We start from the raw sequence: 17,298 nt of genomic DNA, 5'->3' as shown, positions 1-17,298 counted from the left end.
ATGTGTGAGAGAGAGGTGTGTAGACAGAGGTACTCTCAGAGGCACTCTCAGATTGGTTCTGTTTTAAAAAAAAGTTTGTTTTTTTCTCTGTAATACTACTAGCCACTTAACAATTTTATGAAGTTGGCTTTCGTTAGCCTAAATAGGTGCCCAATCTCCCAACCTAACTAGCTACCAAGAAACAATTTCAGGCTATCAATCAAGTTAGAGTAGCTAGCTTGTCTTACTATCTTAGCTGGCATGCCTTCTGGCAAGGTTGGTAGACTTCAGAAAAGCAAGTAATTACTAAATGTAGCAGAGACGCACATTTATTTTCATAAAAAATAAGAACCACCAGTCAGGAGGATGCAGACAGCTCAAGAGTTATGCTTAAATATGCAGAAAAATATGAATATCTTTTACATAGAATTCAGCATAATGATTTTGGCTCTAGATAGCAGGAGAAAATCTGCTTCAGGGGTTTTAAAAATGCAAAACTCTCCAACTTACGGGGGTCTAACCCCGCTCCGGACCACCTATCAGCCATCCACACTTACTTTGTCCAATCTGACTGCTAGAGGTTTACCGCCGAACATGATTGCTGCTATTCAGTTCGCAAGGCCTTTGGATGGTCTGTGTGAGGCCCCCTTTGGAACCACTGGAGGCAGTGGATCTGAAAAACCTCTCCTACAGGACCACTCTGCTAGTGTCTTTGGCTTTGGCTAAACACGTTGGGATCTCCATGTGTTATCCATACACCCGTCCTGTACCCAGTTCGCCCCTGGTGACTCTTAAGGTGACATTGCTTTTTGTCTGTTTTGATAATCCAGCTGTCTAGGTAGCGTTTCTCCTACTGGATTGTGGAGGTGTATAGTAGCAGGGGGCAAGGGTTACCCAGCGGTGTACACACCCACTCCACCATTTACATTTTAGTCATTTAGCAGAAGCTTCTATCCAAAGCAACTTACAGGAGCAATTAGGGTTAAGCGCCTTGCTCAAGAGCACATTGACAGATTTCACCTAGTTGACTCAAGGATTTGAACCAGCAACCTTTCGGTTACTGGTCCGACCACTCTTAACCGCTAGGCTACCTGCCACCAGAGGTCTGGCAGCGTCTTGGGTTGACTCTAGGGAATATTTGTGCTGCGGCAAGTTGGGCATCACCACACACTTTTGTGAGGTTTTATCGCTTGGATGTCACTGTTCCCAGTATAGCCCACAGTGTGCTACAGCTGGGACAGGTGAAGGTCCATAGGCAGTGTGCTATGTGCGCAATACCCAGACTGCGGCATCTTGCAGGGTCAGGTCTGGGTGGTCTGCCATGGGCCGTTTCATTTAGTATCCGTTGGGGTCGGCTTTGGACGGGATTCCATTTCCCCATAGTATGTTGTACCAAAGTTGACTGGCTGAAAGAGAACATAAACGTTATGACTATAACTACTGTGCCCTGAAGGAAGGAAACGAGGTACAAGACCTGTTTGGCCCCGCACTGCCCGTTCCTTGGCTCAGTGAAGAGCGCTATGACATTGAAGGATTGAATCCAAGCCTCACGCTTATCACCTGTGGAAGGTGGGGCTTCCAGCGTGGTGCGGATTTCATTGGCCTTATCAGACGTGATTTTAGTTCCTTCAACAGAAGTCACGAGAGTGAGACTCCCCATAGTATATTTTACCTCCTTCAGGGAACAGTACTGTAGTTATAGTCATAACATTACTTTTTCCTAATGGCTATGCTGATTGAAGATATTTCTTGTCCCTTGTGACTAGTGTATGTGATGTGTCTGTGTGTGTCTGTGTGTGTGTGTCTGTGATCCAGCACTTCATCTTGCATTCCTAGTTTTAATTGTTTATTTACGTGGCTCTTAGCTGCCTAGTCAAACTCATTTTATCAGCAGTTTAAAGGGAGTTGGCTACAGAACAACAATGCTGGGTGGGGATCCTAAAGCTTACTACTGTACAAGCTCTACGGAGACGCAAGATTCGGAGCGTAGCACAGTTTTGCGATGTCGTTTTTCATCACAAAAGGGGTGGCTCCTTATAATACACTCTGGCATTCACCATACTTCTTTACTACCTGAAAAGATGCCATATCATTCCTTCCACAGCCGTGTGGGCAATGTGGTCGCTTGGTTCCTTGATATGATCTATATAATTTGCATTGACAAAATATAATCTCAGGGATTGTTCAAACAGTAAACCAAGAATCCACCCAAAAAGATATTTTGTTTAGAAGTAATAACTAGTGATTACAGGCTATTGTGAAATGGTAGGACTTGTAGCTATGTGCTTTTTTCTCAGTGACTAAAACATGATGATGTTCTATTTTTAGCTGGTATGGGAATGAATATACAAGCAGCAATCCAACTGGGATAATGTATTAGGTTACACCGGCAAGTGTAAAAATATTAACCAGGGCATATATTTTTGGGGAAATCTGATTATATCACATGGATATGTGGGAAGCTAAAAAGGCTAGCTAGTGTGCTGTATTTTTAGCCAGGCTAAAACCAGCTAGCCAGGCTGCCAGCTAGCTACTACCATAGACTTTAAAAACAGTATATATTGATAGCGCTGACGTCATCCACATATTGATATGGAAAACTCCCGATGCAGGAATTATTTAAATTTGAAGCGTGCCATACAGCTGAATTGGGCTGAATGGCACAAAAAAATTGCTAAGAATCATGGTGAATGTGGCTGTAACTAGCAAAGGATCATGGTCGATGTAGTCGTTTTCATCTTGCCTGAGAGCCTCCTCGTAGCCTGCCGGTCCATTATTGGCCTGTGTCAGCACGTGGTCCTGTGTGAGGACAAATGTAGTAGTCAGAATGAATCACTATTGAATTAGATAGATTTGTAGCAAACTTTCAAATAATTCACAGTGGGGATGGAACTTGATCATAATAAACAAAAGTTAGAGCCCAAAATGGTCGCCTAAACATATTTTGTTTGGCTGTACTGGCGATTGTAATTTACAGTGAACAAAAATATGAACGCAACATGCAACAATTTCAAAGATTTTACTGAGTTACAGTTCATATAAGAAAATTAGTATTTAAAAAAAAGTTATTAGGCCCTAATCGATGGATTTCACATGAATGGGATATGGGATAACAGATATGTATCTGTTGGTCACAGATGCCTTTTTTTTAAAAGGTAGGGGTTGTGGATCAGAAAACCAGTCAGTATCTGGTGTGACCGTCTCATGAAGCGTGACACATCTCCTTTGCATAGAGTTGATCAGGCTGTTGATTGTGGCCTGTGGAATGTTGTCCCACTCCTCTTCAATGGCTGTGCGAAGTTGCTGGATATTGTCAGGAACTGAAACACGCTTTCGTACATGTCAATCCAGAGCATCCCAAACATCAATGATTATGCAGGCCATGAATTGGGACATTGTCAGCTTCCAGGAATTGTGTACAGATCCTTGCAACATGCATTATCATGCTGAAACATCAGGTGATGGCAGCGGTATCTCTGTGCATTCAAACTGCCATCGATAAAATACATTTTGATTTTGTCCATAGCTTATGCCTGCCCTACCATAACACCACCGCCACCACGGGGAACTCTGTTCACAACGTTGACATCAGCAAACCGCTTGCCCTCACAACGTCATTTGCCCGGTACAGTTGAAACAGGATTAATCCGTGAAGAGCACACTTCTCCAACCTGCAAGTGGCCATCAAAGGTGAGCATTTGCCCAATTAAGTCGGTTACAATGCTGGACAGCAGTCAGGTCCAGACTCTGGTGAGGACGACAAACACGTAGATGAGACGGTTTCTGACAGTTGGTGCAGATATTCTTTGATTGTGCAAGGCCACAGTTTCATCAGCTGTTCAGCTGGCTGGTCTCAGACGATCCTGCAGGTGAAGAAGCCGGATGTGGAGGTCCTGGGCTGGTGTGGTTACATGTGGTCTGCGGTTGTGAGGCCTGTTGGATGTACTGCCAAATTCTCTGAAACGACGTTGGCTTATGGTAGAGAAATTATCATACAATTCTCTGGCAACAGCTCTGGTGGACATTCCTGCAGTCAGCATGCCAATTGAATGCTCCTTCAAAACTGTGCTACTGTGTTGTGTGGGAAAACTGCACATTATAGAGTGGCCTTTTATTGTCCCCAGCACAAGATGCACCTGTGTAATGATCATGCTGTTTAATCAGATTCTTGATATGTCACACCTGTCAGGTGGATGGATTATCTTGGCAAAGGAGAAATGCTCACTAACAGGGATGTAAACAAATTTGTGCTCAACATTTGAGAGAAATAAGCTTTTTGTGCATATGGAACATTTCGGGGATCTTTTATTTCAGCTCATGAAACATGAGACCAAAGCTTTACATGTTGTGTTTGTATTTTTGTTCAGTGTACATAAGTTTTCTAGGGCCGATCAGGGCTTTTAGCACCTCTAGGTTGATACACAGTAGCCGACCAGCAGAGCTCATGACTTCATGCTCCAGACGGGACACTGCCGGCTGGTTACTACTAGCAAGGGAAGGCGACACTTCTTTGTTTTTACTAAATGGAAATACAAAATAAAAAACATTGCTATCACGAATGGAAGTGAATGGAAGTGTGACCGGCGAGGATATCATGTTACCAAAAGGTGTCTGCTGCTCCAATAATCCCACTCCACCCAGACACGTGCATGCACGTAGATCAATGAAGTGAAGCTTGTAGTAACCCTTAGGGTACTCTAATTGTCATATCTTCTCTGGATAAGCCTTTTCATATAAAAATGACATTCTATTCAAATGAATCAAAGTTGCAAATTACTACGTCATTTATAGTAACTGGTGTTTTAACTCCTCTTCTCACACCTTTGGATAGAACCTTGAATAATAGTCGAATGTTGATTTGTGAAACAGTGCTCTGTATATTATGAGTGCATGGGAGGATCTTAGTGGTTGATCCGACCAATGATTGCACTCAGATTCCTCCTCCTGGTTGTCATGGTGAGAAAGACTCCCCTGCACCCTCTGGAGTCTCCCGTTTTTATTTTTTCCATCTCCTCCACTCTTCTTCCCCACTCTTAATGGCACTCAATATCTCTGCCCAACTGTAATGTAACTAAACCACCTCAAATAAAATGTGACATTTTGTCCATTGATCAGACCTATTCTGATACGGCGAAGCCATGATAACATTGGAGAGGAAATGGTGCCCCAACAGAGTGGTGGCACAACGATTCCACATCAATGCCAGATAGGGAACTTAACAAAGCATTTCCTAGAGCAGTCAATTATGCAAGGGCTTCCCACTGAAAACACAACAGAATAGAAAACAAATAACAGGTGCCAGTTTGTTCTGGGGTAGACAAACTTATACACAAACCGTGGTGTTGGGGTGCTCCCTGTATCCCAGGACCCATTCACTCAAACTGGGTTGTATGATGGGTGACATCCTCTGGCCTGCTGGATAAGTGGAGTATGTGCAAAGGGGGAAGGGTGGTTGGCTTGGCTGGATTTCACTGCAACATTTTACAACCCATTTCAGTGGTTGTCATGGTGATTGTTTACTTAACCAGGCAAGTCAGGTTAAGAACAAATTCTTATTTACAATGACAGCCTACACCAGCCAAACCCGGACGACGCTGGGCCAAATGTGCACCACCCTATGGGACTCCCAATCACAGCCGGTTGTGATATAGCCTGGATACAAACCAGGGAATCTATAGTGACGCCTCAAGTACTGAGATGCAGTGTCTTACACCCCTGCGCCACTCGGGAGATGATGATCTTGGCCATTTATTTAGCATAAGTCCGTCCAAACTGTTCATGGAATGGGTGACAGGGGTGGGGGATCACATCTTTGAAAGGAAGAAAAACATACGTCTTGTTGTCCACATGTTAACAGTGACCGCTGAACTCTCTGTTATAGAGAGTTGTATCTATACGAGTGTGAAAATGCACCTTCCAGACAATAGTGTGTGTGTGTGTGTGTGTGTGTGTGTGTGTGTGTGTGTGTGTGTGTGTGTGTGTGTGTGTGTGTGTGTGTGTGTGTGTGTGTGTGTGTGTGTGTGTGTGTGTGTGTGTGTGTGGGTGGGTGGATAAATACTTTCTAGAATGGTCCTTCTGCCTGAGGAGAGTTAACAGATGGGAACGGTGGGAACATCACTCCAGAAAACAATTTAACACGCTGCCTTCAATAGGAGAGGGGTATCCCACAGTCTATGTCCAATAACATATAATTACATATAGAATGACATATTGTCACTTCATAGGATCTCTGTGTCCAATAACATAAACTGCATGTTGAAAATGGTTGTCGTATAAGCCTACAATATACAATGCCAGTCAAAAGTTTGGACACACCTACTCATTCAAGGGTTTTTCTTTATTTTTATTATTTTCTACATTGTATAATAATAGTGAAGACTTCAAAATTATAAAATAACACAAATGGAATCATGTAGTAACCAAAAAAGTGTTAAACAAATCAAAATATATTTTATATTTTATATTCTTCAAATTAGCCACCCTTTGCCTTAATGACAGCTTTGCACACTCTTGGCATTCTCTCAACCAGCTTCACCTGGAATGCATTTCCAACAGTCTTGAAGGAGTTCCCACATATGCTGAGCACTTGTTGGCTGCTTTTCCTTCACTCTGCGGTCCAACTCATCCCAAACCATCTCAATTGGGTTGAGGTCGGGTGATTGTGGGGTCCAGGTCATCTGATGCAGCAATCCATCACTCTCTTTCTTGGTCAAATAGCCCTTACACAGTCAGGTTACTACATGATTCCATATGTGTTATTTTATAGTTTTTAAGTTCTCACTATTATTCTACAATGTAGAAAATTGCAAAAATAAAGAAAAAATCTTGAATGAGTAGGTGTGTCCAAACTTTTGACTGGTACTGTACATTCACATTTACATCTACTACATGTTGAAAATGTTGCATATAGACCATATACAGTACATTCACATTTACATGTTGGCTACTGTAGGTTACTGTACATGTCAGTCATACTGTGCAAATACTAAATATGGACATAATCAGTGACGATTTTAGCATGTAAATCTTGGTGGGGCAAAAAAAACAAAATGTGGGATGCATGCCAGCAAAGCCACTACACAACACTAAATAATACATTAATTGCACTATAACGGTGGCAAACGGTGCCCACAAACTGTTAGGGCCTACATAAAGCTGTCCCAACAGAAGAGTCCCAACAGCAGTCCCAACACCTTACCACTGCTACACCTGGCTATCAGCAGAGCCTTGTCTGGCAGCCAAACAATTCATTGAGCGTCATTTACTGCCTTGAAAAAACCGTACTGTAGCTGATATGGCTGACTTGCTTAAACAAATGTGGTTTCTTCAGACAATTGAGATGTACAAACTATGGCATAAGGGGACGACAAGCGGATAAGAGAAAATGCGTAATTTCGATTAAGACGGACAAAGTCAATATAACTATTGTTCACCACTTTTGAAATGTAAAGTGACAGAATTCAGAACATGGGCCATTCTTACAGTTTTCTCCCTGTACACCATGTCATAACTTGTAGGATTAATAAAGGGGGCATATAAGCAGACAATGACATTTCTTACAATATTCAATGATTAATTTTCTCAAAAACAGGTTATAGGCTACATGTGCACCACCAAGTCAGAACAGTAGGCAAAATTAAGAGGTGAAAATTGACCATATTATTAGGGTGAGGCACATGGGCTACTAACAGCATACACTTAGTATTACATTCTTAGCTACAATATACATATCTCCCTGGCATATTACATTATTTATACAGCAGCATAGAAGACCTTTTTGGACTCACCTTGTTGTGCTGTGCTCACTTGAACAGGAATGTGGCACGGCGGTCCTTTGTGGGCAAATATTGTCATCAAACTTTATCATCAAAGTCTGGCATTCTCTGGATGTATGTTGCTTTCAAGACAACTGGGAACTCAGAAAAAAAGATTGAACCATTATGACGTCAGTGATCTTCAGGTCTTAGCTCTAGAAAGAGGCCGGAGTTCCGAAAATACAATTCCGAGTTGGATGAAAATTCAAAACGTACTTTCTCAGTGGAATCTCATTTTTCCCGAGTTCCCAGTTATCTTGAACTCACTAGTCCGATTTTGAAGTCCCAAGTTAACAGTTGTTTTGAGCGCCGCACAAACCATGCTTCATTGACAGCATGAGCAGTGTTTTTTTTCTGTAGCTGTCTATATACCACCACAGAGCGAGGTTGGAGCTAAAACCACACGAAATGAGCTGTATTCCACCATAGGCAAACAGGAAAACGCTCACCCGTACTACACCGGCTCCGACGCTCGTCGGATGTGGCAGGGCTTGCAAACTATTACAGACTACAAAGGGAAGCACAGCCAAGAGCTGCCCAGTGACACAAGCCTACCAGACGAGCTAAATAACTTGTATGCTTGTTTCGAGGCAAGTAACACTGAAACATGCATGAGAGCACTAACTGTTCTGGATGACTGTGTGATCACACTCTCCGCAGCCAATGTGAGTAAGACCTTTAAACAGGTCAACATTCACAAGGCCGCTGGGCCAGACGGATTACTCCGAGCATGAGCTGACCAACTGCCAAGTGTCTTCACTGACATTTTCAACCTCTCCCTGTCTGAGTCTGTAATACCAACATGTTTCAAGCAGACCACCATAGTCCCTGTGCCCAAGAACACTAAGGTAACCTGCCTAAATGACTACCGACCCGTAGAACACATGTCTGTAGCCATGAAGTGCTTTGAAAGGCTGGTCATGGCTCACATCAACACCATTATCCCAGAAACCCTAGACCCACTTCAATTTGCATACCGCCACAACAGATCCACAATTGATGCAATCTCTATTGCACTCCACACTGCCCTTTCCCACCTGGACAAAAGGAACACCTATGTGAGAATGCTATTCATTGACTACAGCTCAGCGTTCAACAACATAGTGCCCTCAAAACTCATCACTATGCTTAGGACCCTGGTACTAAACAGCTCCATCTGCAACTGGATCCTAGACTTCCTGACGGGCCGCCCCAGGTGGTAAGGGTATGTAACAACACATCCACCACACTGATCCTCAACACGGAGACCCCTCAGGGGTGCGTGTTCAGTCCCCTCCTGTACTCCCCATTCACTCATGACTGCACGGCCAGTCACAACTCCGACACTATCATTTTTGCTGATGACACAACAGTGGCAGGCCTGATCACTGACAATGATGAGACAGCCTATAGGGAGGTCAGAGACCTGATCATTTGGTGCAAGGACAACAACCTCTCCCTCAACGTGATCAAGACAAAGGAGATGATTGTGGACTACAGGAAAAAGAGGACTGAGCACGCCCCCATTCTCATCGACGGGGCCGTAGTGGAGCAGGTTGAGTTCCTTGGCATCCACATCAACAAAAAACTAACATGGTCCAAGCACACCAAGACAGTCATGAAGAGGGCACGACAAAACCTATTCCCCTTCAGGAGACTGAAAAGATTTGGCATGGGTCCTCAGATCTTCAAAAGATTTTACTTCTGCACCATCGAGAGCATCCTGACTGGTTGCATCACTGCCTTCTATGGCAACTGCTCGGCCTCCAACCACAAGGCACTACAGAGGGTAGTGCGTACGGCCCAGTACATCACCAGGGCCAAGCTTCCTGCCATCCAGGACCTCTATACCAGCCGGTGTCAGAGGAAGGCCCTAAAAATTGTCAAAGACTTCAACCACCCTAGTCATAGACTGTTCTCTCTGCTACCGAACGGCAAGCGGTACCGGAGCACCAAGTCTAGGTCCAAGAGGCATCTAAACAGCTTCTACCCCCAAGCCATAAGACTCCTGAACAGCTAATCAAATGGCTACCCAGACTATTTGCACCCCCCCACGCTGCTACTACTCTCCGTTATTATCTATGCATAGCCTCTTTATCTATGCATAGCCACTTGTACATAATTATCTCAATGACCTTGACACCGGTAACGTCATTTTATCTGTGTCCAATGACCTTGAGCCCTCTTGGATGGACACTTCTAATGTAACTCTATGGCAGCACCCAAGGGGCTTGAATTTTCTAGCTCTACCCTTAGACTTGGCAGTGAAGTAGTGTCCCCATAAGTGACAGAACACTGAGCCAATCACGGCACAACACTCCGTATTTTCTGCTGGCTTGCCCCACCACCACAGAAAGCACTGAGCTAGGCTGAAACACCTGCCTTTTGGAGCTGCCTTACTTAAGAAAACAAAAAAGAGACCATGTTTGCTTTATTAACTCAATTACATTTTTTTACATTGTTTGCAAACTTCTATGTGACACGTATTAATGCCAAAACAAAAGGAAAGCCCAAAACAAAAACAACCACAAATATATTGTTATTACTATTATGTTTTGCAAAAAATAGCCCTGAATGATGGTTGTGACCCCCTGAATGATGGGTCACAACTGGACATAATGCATACACTATGACATCAGTTAGATATCAGTTAGGCACATATGAATAGGTAGTCTTACAGCTAGTCCCAATGTAATGTAACAACGTTATCTAGTCCACTCTACACCACTATGTAAGTGGTTGTGCTTGATTGGATAAATGTGGTCGGAGGCGTCGTATGTGTGACGCAAATGCCAACACAATTGCGTAGCCTCCGGAGACACGCAGAGGCCAAATTGAGCACCATACCACATCACCGTTTGCCTCTCAAATGTAACAATTCGGAGGGCTTAGTATAACTCTGCATTCACATGATTGGTTGATGGTAGGTGGGGGCGGGAGGTCCTCTATAAACACAAACTCTCTTCCATGACAACAGCTCTGCACTGCTCCATGAAGCGCAAGAAGTATGAATGCCCTGACGTCTGCAGAAGCCGTATCACCATAAATGCTGCAAGGCCAATGCAAACGGTGGAATGACCATGCAGCGCCTTTAAGAACAGCTAACAGTCGTTAACAGGCGCTATTGTGTCGTATAGGTGGATACTGTAGAATACACCTATGCCTGACAGGAGGTATCCGTTACCGCGTCAGCCAACTGGAACATTATACCGGTTGTCAGGATCACGTTCCTTTATCGAATTATTTATTTATCTCTCTCACACACACTTTCTCTCTCCAGTGTCTCGCTCTCTTTCGCTTTAGGTACGTACCTCTCCTCATCAGCTTGCCAAGCGCGCGAGAGCTGTGCGTAAAAAAGTAGCGCTGGGTGTCTGTCGCCGCTTATTGAATTACATCACGCTTCGGAGTTCCTCTCCGGGAGCACGAGCTCAAACAGCCCCGTCCCTTCATCCTCTTTGTCCCCACTTAAGCCAACGTCCACAGAGCAACGCCGACTTTGAGAGGAAGTTTCACCGCCAGTATTGGCGTCGCCAAACGATTGAGGATTGTCGGCGGAGGCGAAACGGAGTAAAACATTCTTCCTAAAAAAACAGAAACGGGTAAAACCTTCAAGGTAAGACCCGTGTGTTTGTTTACTTTTGGTGAACTCCGAGTACGCGCTGTTTGTTGCAGTGGACAGGTGTTCTCCGGTTATTCGTCGCGGGTTTGGAGAAGCCCAACAGGCACCAACAGGGCCGGCTGGTTGGGATAATGGAGATGTAGAATTAACGGGTAGGCAATAGGCATTTGTCATCCTGACGTAGCTTAGTTTTTGCATGTTAAATGTTTAGCATTTCGAATTAATTAGGAAACGGGAATTCACAGTTTATGCAGAGGTTGATTCTGAGAGAGGGTGAACTTGCAGCATACTTTCAGTCGTAAATCCTATTCCCAATTCATTCATCTCCCTGTATGTAACTTTGACAGTGATACACACACACACACACCGTGGCGTGTATTCATGGTTCCCAACGAAAGCCAATCAAAATACATACAATTATTTTATCTTTTGTGTCTCTGTGTTTCATAATTGGCCTAAAATTCACAAGAGGTTGAATGTATCTCACAGGAGAAAGCATCCAGGCGAGCGAAAACCCTGTCTCTCTACGTGTTGGCCATATATCTGATGCTGTCTGGTCCAAAGAGTATGACATTGTTGCCGCCCGTTGCTTTGAAGGCAAGGGAAGCCAGCGAGCATTTGGCCTCCCTTGATAAAAAAATAAAATAACAATTAGCCAATCGGCATTGAGCTAAACGGAGCGAGCTCAGCTGTGAATGGTCCTGGTTCACAAAAAAAAAAGTGTTAAGGGAAGCCACCTTGGATTTTGGTGTCATTCCTATCAAATCCCATTGAGAGCATACATCATAGACAAAAAAAATGTGATTTGTTGTATCTCGTTGTGTTGTTGTCCTCTGGTGGCTAGCTAGCTAGATAACCATGGATGGAGATAGGGGTTTGGACTTGTGGTTTTACTTAAATCTCCGTACTGGCCAATGATTATAATGGCAATTATAATCCAACCATTAATTCATACATTGTTGTGCCCCTGGCCTGAGTGGATGGAAGTTCAATATGTAGCTAGATGTAGAAGCCTAATGTTAACTAGCTATCATTGGCCATGAATGGAAGTTAGGCTAGCGAGCAAGAATTTTAGCCCGGTAGCCTAGGACAACAAAAAATAAAAGCGTGTACTGTATGATAGTGATAGACCGTTTCGTCAACATGAAAGAGAGGAGGATGGCATTGGTGTTTCTCAACAAGTAGGGTGAGTCAACGATGTGGTATGGTGCTCACGAACGTGCGCACACACACACATGCAGAAATCAGAACCATGGACAGCCACATGATATTTAGCTTACGTTGAATGGATTCAATTGTTTTTGGTATCTTTTAGTTGTCACTGTATTATACTAAGCACAGGTGATCTGATGATGTTGAAATGTTGAAGTTGAAATGGTGCTGGAATATTGGAGGCAGCTCCTGTTTTCTTTGCGACTTGTGGTAACTCTCCGTGGTTCTAAATCGATAGTTGTTTAGTGGTCCGAAAATGTCGGAAACATTGACTTGCTTTTCCATGCTGTAGGTCATGTAACTGTCTGTTACTGTACATGCAATATGCTTTGTGGACTTCACTGGACCGAGATTGCTATCTGGTTTTGTGATAAAGCAAAGCTGTGGTTGAATTTATTCTACCACTGTGTCTTCATATTGTCTCGACCTTTAGGCCTATAATATATATCACGGTCGCAAGGCATATGAATTAACAGGTTATAGAGCAAACAACACAATTATCACAACACACAGGTTGTAATATGGCTTTTTTTGGGGGGGGGGGGGGCTTGGCTTCCCCAGTGATTTTATCCACGTACCGCTACTGCACACGCACACACACACACACACACACACACACACACACACACACACACACACACACACACACACACACACACACACACTCTAAACGAGAGTATTGAAAACCAATTAGGCTGCATAGCTGCCTGCTGCTGTCCACTCATCCATTTTCTGCTGTTGCTCAGTCATTTAAGCTTTTTTAATGGCTCAATTCTCCATGCAATTGATTCTCCCTCTGGACTCAAAAAGCTGATACATTTTTCCTCATTACCCGGCTATTAGGCTACTATTTTCCAAAGTTTTCCTAGTGTTTTAAAATGTTTCCCTTGTAAATGTGGGTTCTATTTCTCTGATAAAGAAAGACTAACGGACATGGTTGTATCACTTGTTGAGAAACTTTAAAAGACGGTAGATACTGCAAACGTTCTGAGCGTGTAGATATACGTGCCTTTCTTTCTCCCAAGGGTTGCTTTCTCATTAACATTTATGTACACACACTTTAATGAAGCAACTCACAATAATGTCAGTGGTTTTTGCAGCAGCCCGTTATTGCTATGCTGAAATGTTTGCCTCTTCTTCTAACGTGCATAAAACGAGCATGGCTGTGCGCCACTCCCCATTTGTTGATGTTCATTTCTCCACTCTTTCAATCTCACTCATGAGAACTTGAGAGCACTCTGCCTCTGTGTGTGTGTGTGTGTGTGTGTGTGTGTGTGTGTGTGTGCCCATCCCATTCCCCCCCTTCTCTCTCACATCAGTTTATGTGATCTGTGACTGGCCTATTATTACAGAAGCTCATCGATGATTCTTACCTGTCTGTAATTTACACAAAAATATGTGGGAGGGCCTCCTCCTCATTTACATAGAAAATGCTCTATTACCTCCTGTCAATTTCACAGGCTGCACCTGCTAGCTTTGTCTGCACTGTCAAGGTCTTGGCTTCTTTCTACCCCTCCTTTCATTTGTCACAAACGTCAACCCCTCGTTAATGGCTCTGGATTTGGACCCAACTCATCTCTTCGCAATCATCATCACATCTTGTATATAGCCTGGGCACCAGCCTGAGCTATCATTACACTCCTTGTCATGCCAATTGCCAAACATTACATGTTTGTCATGACACCGAGTACAAAGGAGTGGAATGTTAGGAAAACAGAGTCTGGATTTTAGGTCATGTCTTATAAGCCCTAAGTTGCATCCAATAAAGGGACCATTCTGGATCCTTTAGTAAAGGTCAATCACAGTCTTTACTTCACAATAATGTTGAAGTAAAGACTTCTGTCAACTAATAGCAACACATATTTAGTTTTGGGTAAAAACATTCTGCCTTCTGTAAGCAGTATGGGGGAAGCTACTCTGAAAACATAGTTTACCAATACTCTGAGTCTGAATGAGTCCTTACACAGGTGTACTTTGTGATGGGGCGACAATAAAAGGACACTCTTAAATGTGCCGTTTTGTCACAACACAATGCCACAGATGTCTCAAGTTTTGAGGGAGCATGCAATTGGAATGCTGACTGCAGGAATGTCCACCAGAGCTGTTGACAGAGCATTTACTGTTCATTTCTCTACCATGAGCCGCCTCCAACATCATTTTAGAGAATTTGGCAGTACATCCAACCAGCCTCACAACCGCAGACCACGTGTATGGCATTGTGTGGGTGAGCGGTTTGCTGATGTCAATGTTATGAACAGAGTGCCCCATGGTGGCAGTGGGGTTATGATATGGGCAGACATAAGACTCACAGATCACTGCACCTGTACATAGCCCATATGTAAACAGCCCATCTATCTACCTCATCCCCATACTGTATTTATTTATCTTGTTCCTTTGCACCCCAGTATCTCTACTTGCACATTCATCTTCTGCACATCTATCATTCCAGTGTTTAATTGCTATATTGTAATTACTTCGCCACCATGGCCTATTTATTGCCTTATTAACTCCCTTATCTTACCTCATTTGCACTCACTGTATATAGACTTTTTGTTTTCTTTTTTTTCTACTGTATTATTGACTGTATGTTTTGTTTATTCCATGTGTAACTCTGTGTTGTTGTATGTGTCGAATTGCTATGCTTTATCTTGGCCAGGTTGCAGTTGCAAATGAGAACTTGTTCTCAACTAGCCTACCTGGTTAAATAAAGGTGTAATAAAAATAAGCTATGGACAACGACCACATTACATTTTATTGATGGCAATTTGAATACACAGAGATACCGTGACGAGTTCTTGAGTCCATTGTCATGTCATTCATCCGCCACCATCACCTCATGTTTCAGCATGATAATGCACGGCCCCATATCGCAAGGATCTGTACACAATTCCTGGAAGCTGAAAATGTCCCAGTTCTTCCCTGGCCTGCATACTCACCAAACATGTCATCCATTAAGCATGTTTGGGATGCTCTGGATTGACATGTACGAAAGCATGTTCAAGTTCAGGCCAATATCCAGAAACTTCGCACAGCCATTGAAGAGGAGTGGGACAACATTCCACAGGCCACAATCAACAGCCTGATCAACTCTATGCGAAGGAGATGTGTTGCTCTGCATGAAGCAAATGGTGGTCACACCCGATACTGACTGGTTTTCTGATCCACGCCCCTACTTTTTTTTAACAGTATCTATGACCAACAGATGCATATCTGTATTCCCAGTCATGTGAAATCCATAGATTAGGCCCTAATGTCTTTATTTTATTTGATTGATTTCCTAATATGAACTGTAAATCTTTAGAATTGTTGCATGTTGCATTTATATTTTTGTTCAGTATACATAGAGCTATGACTATATGTAACTCTATTACACATTAAGTAATTCATGCAAGCGATAAAATCAGATTGAAAAAAAACCCAGATAAAAATACACCTTATGGAACAGCGGGGACTGTGAAGAGACACACACACGCACAGGCACAGACACACACACACACACACATACACACATACATGATAAGATGCACATTGTGTTGTAGATATGTGGTAGTAGAGTAGGGGCCTGAGTGCACACACTTAAAGAGTTGTGAAATGTAATGTTTTCAATTGTATATAACTGAATTAATTTTGCTGGACTCCAGGAAGAGTACTAGTGGGCATCCATAACACATACAAAACAAGACTGCTAAATAGCTAATCAAATGTATTGACCCATTTTTGCACTAACTCTCTGGCACACTCTAACACATACAGTGAGGGAACAAATTATTTGATCCCCTGCTGATTTTGTACATTTGCCCGCTGACAAAGAAATGATCAGTCTATAATTTTAATGGTAGGTTTATTTGAACAGTGAGAGACAGAATAACAACAAAAAAATCCAGAAAAATGCATGTCAAAAACGTTATAAAATGATTTACATTTTAATGAGGGTAATAAGTATTTGACCCCTCTGCAAAACATGACTTAGTACTTGGTGGCAAAACCCTTGTTGGCAATCACAGAAGTCAGACATTTCTTGTAGTTGGCCACCAGGTTTGCACACATCTCAGGAGGGATTTTGTCCCACTCCTCTTTGCAGATCTTCTCCAAGTCATTAAGGTTTTGAGGCTGACGTTTGGCAACTTGAACCTTCAGCTCCCTCCACAGATTTTCTATGGGATTAATGTCTGGAGACTGGCTAGGCCACTCCAGGACCTTAATGTGCTTCTTCTTGAGTCACTCCTTTGTTGCCTTGGCCATGTGTTTTGGGTCATTGTCATGCTGGAATACCCATCCATGACCCATTTTCAATGCCCTGGCTGAGGGAAGGAGGTTTTCACCCAAGATTTGACGGTACATGGCCCTGTCCATCGTCCCTTTGATGCGGTGAAGTTGTCCTGTCCCCTTAGCAGAAAAACACCCCCAAAGCATAATGTTTCCATCTCCATGTTTGACGGTGGAGATGGTGTTCTTGGGGTCATAGGCAGCATTCCTCCTCCTCCAAACACGGCGAGTTGAGTTGATGCCAAAGAGCTCCATTTTGGTCTCATCTGACCACAACACTTTCACCCCGTTGTCCTCTGAATCATTCAGATGTTCATTGGCAAACTTCAGACGGGCATGTATATGTGCTTTCTTGAGCAGGGGGACCTTGCGGGCGCTGCAGGATTTCAGTTCTACACGGCGTAGTGTGTTACCAATTGTTTTCTTGGT

General features: G+C 43.2%; 1 protein-coding gene across 1 annotated transcript in view; it reads left to right on the top strand.

The window, feature by feature from the left end:
* The first annotated feature begins 10,773 nt into the window (after positions 1 to 10,773).
* LOC106561908 (SH3 and multiple ankyrin repeat domains protein 2) overlaps positions 10,774 to 17,298 on the top strand; it is a 271,718-nt gene continuing 265,193 nt past the window's right edge. The window contains 1 exon segment of the mRNA XM_045688948.1: positions 10,774 to 11,385. The gene's annotated coding sequence lies outside the window, so the exon portion shown is untranslated.

The sequence above is a fragment of the Salmo salar genome, chromosome ssa11, assembly GCF_905237065.1.
Source record: "Salmo salar chromosome ssa11, Ssal_v3.1, whole genome shotgun sequence".
In the NCBI taxonomy this organism is placed as follows: domain Eukaryota; kingdom Metazoa; phylum Chordata; class Actinopteri; order Salmoniformes; family Salmonidae; genus Salmo; species Salmo salar.
The sequence above is the reverse complement of the archived record's forward strand: the minus strand, read 5'-3'. Positions and strand labels throughout refer to the sequence as shown.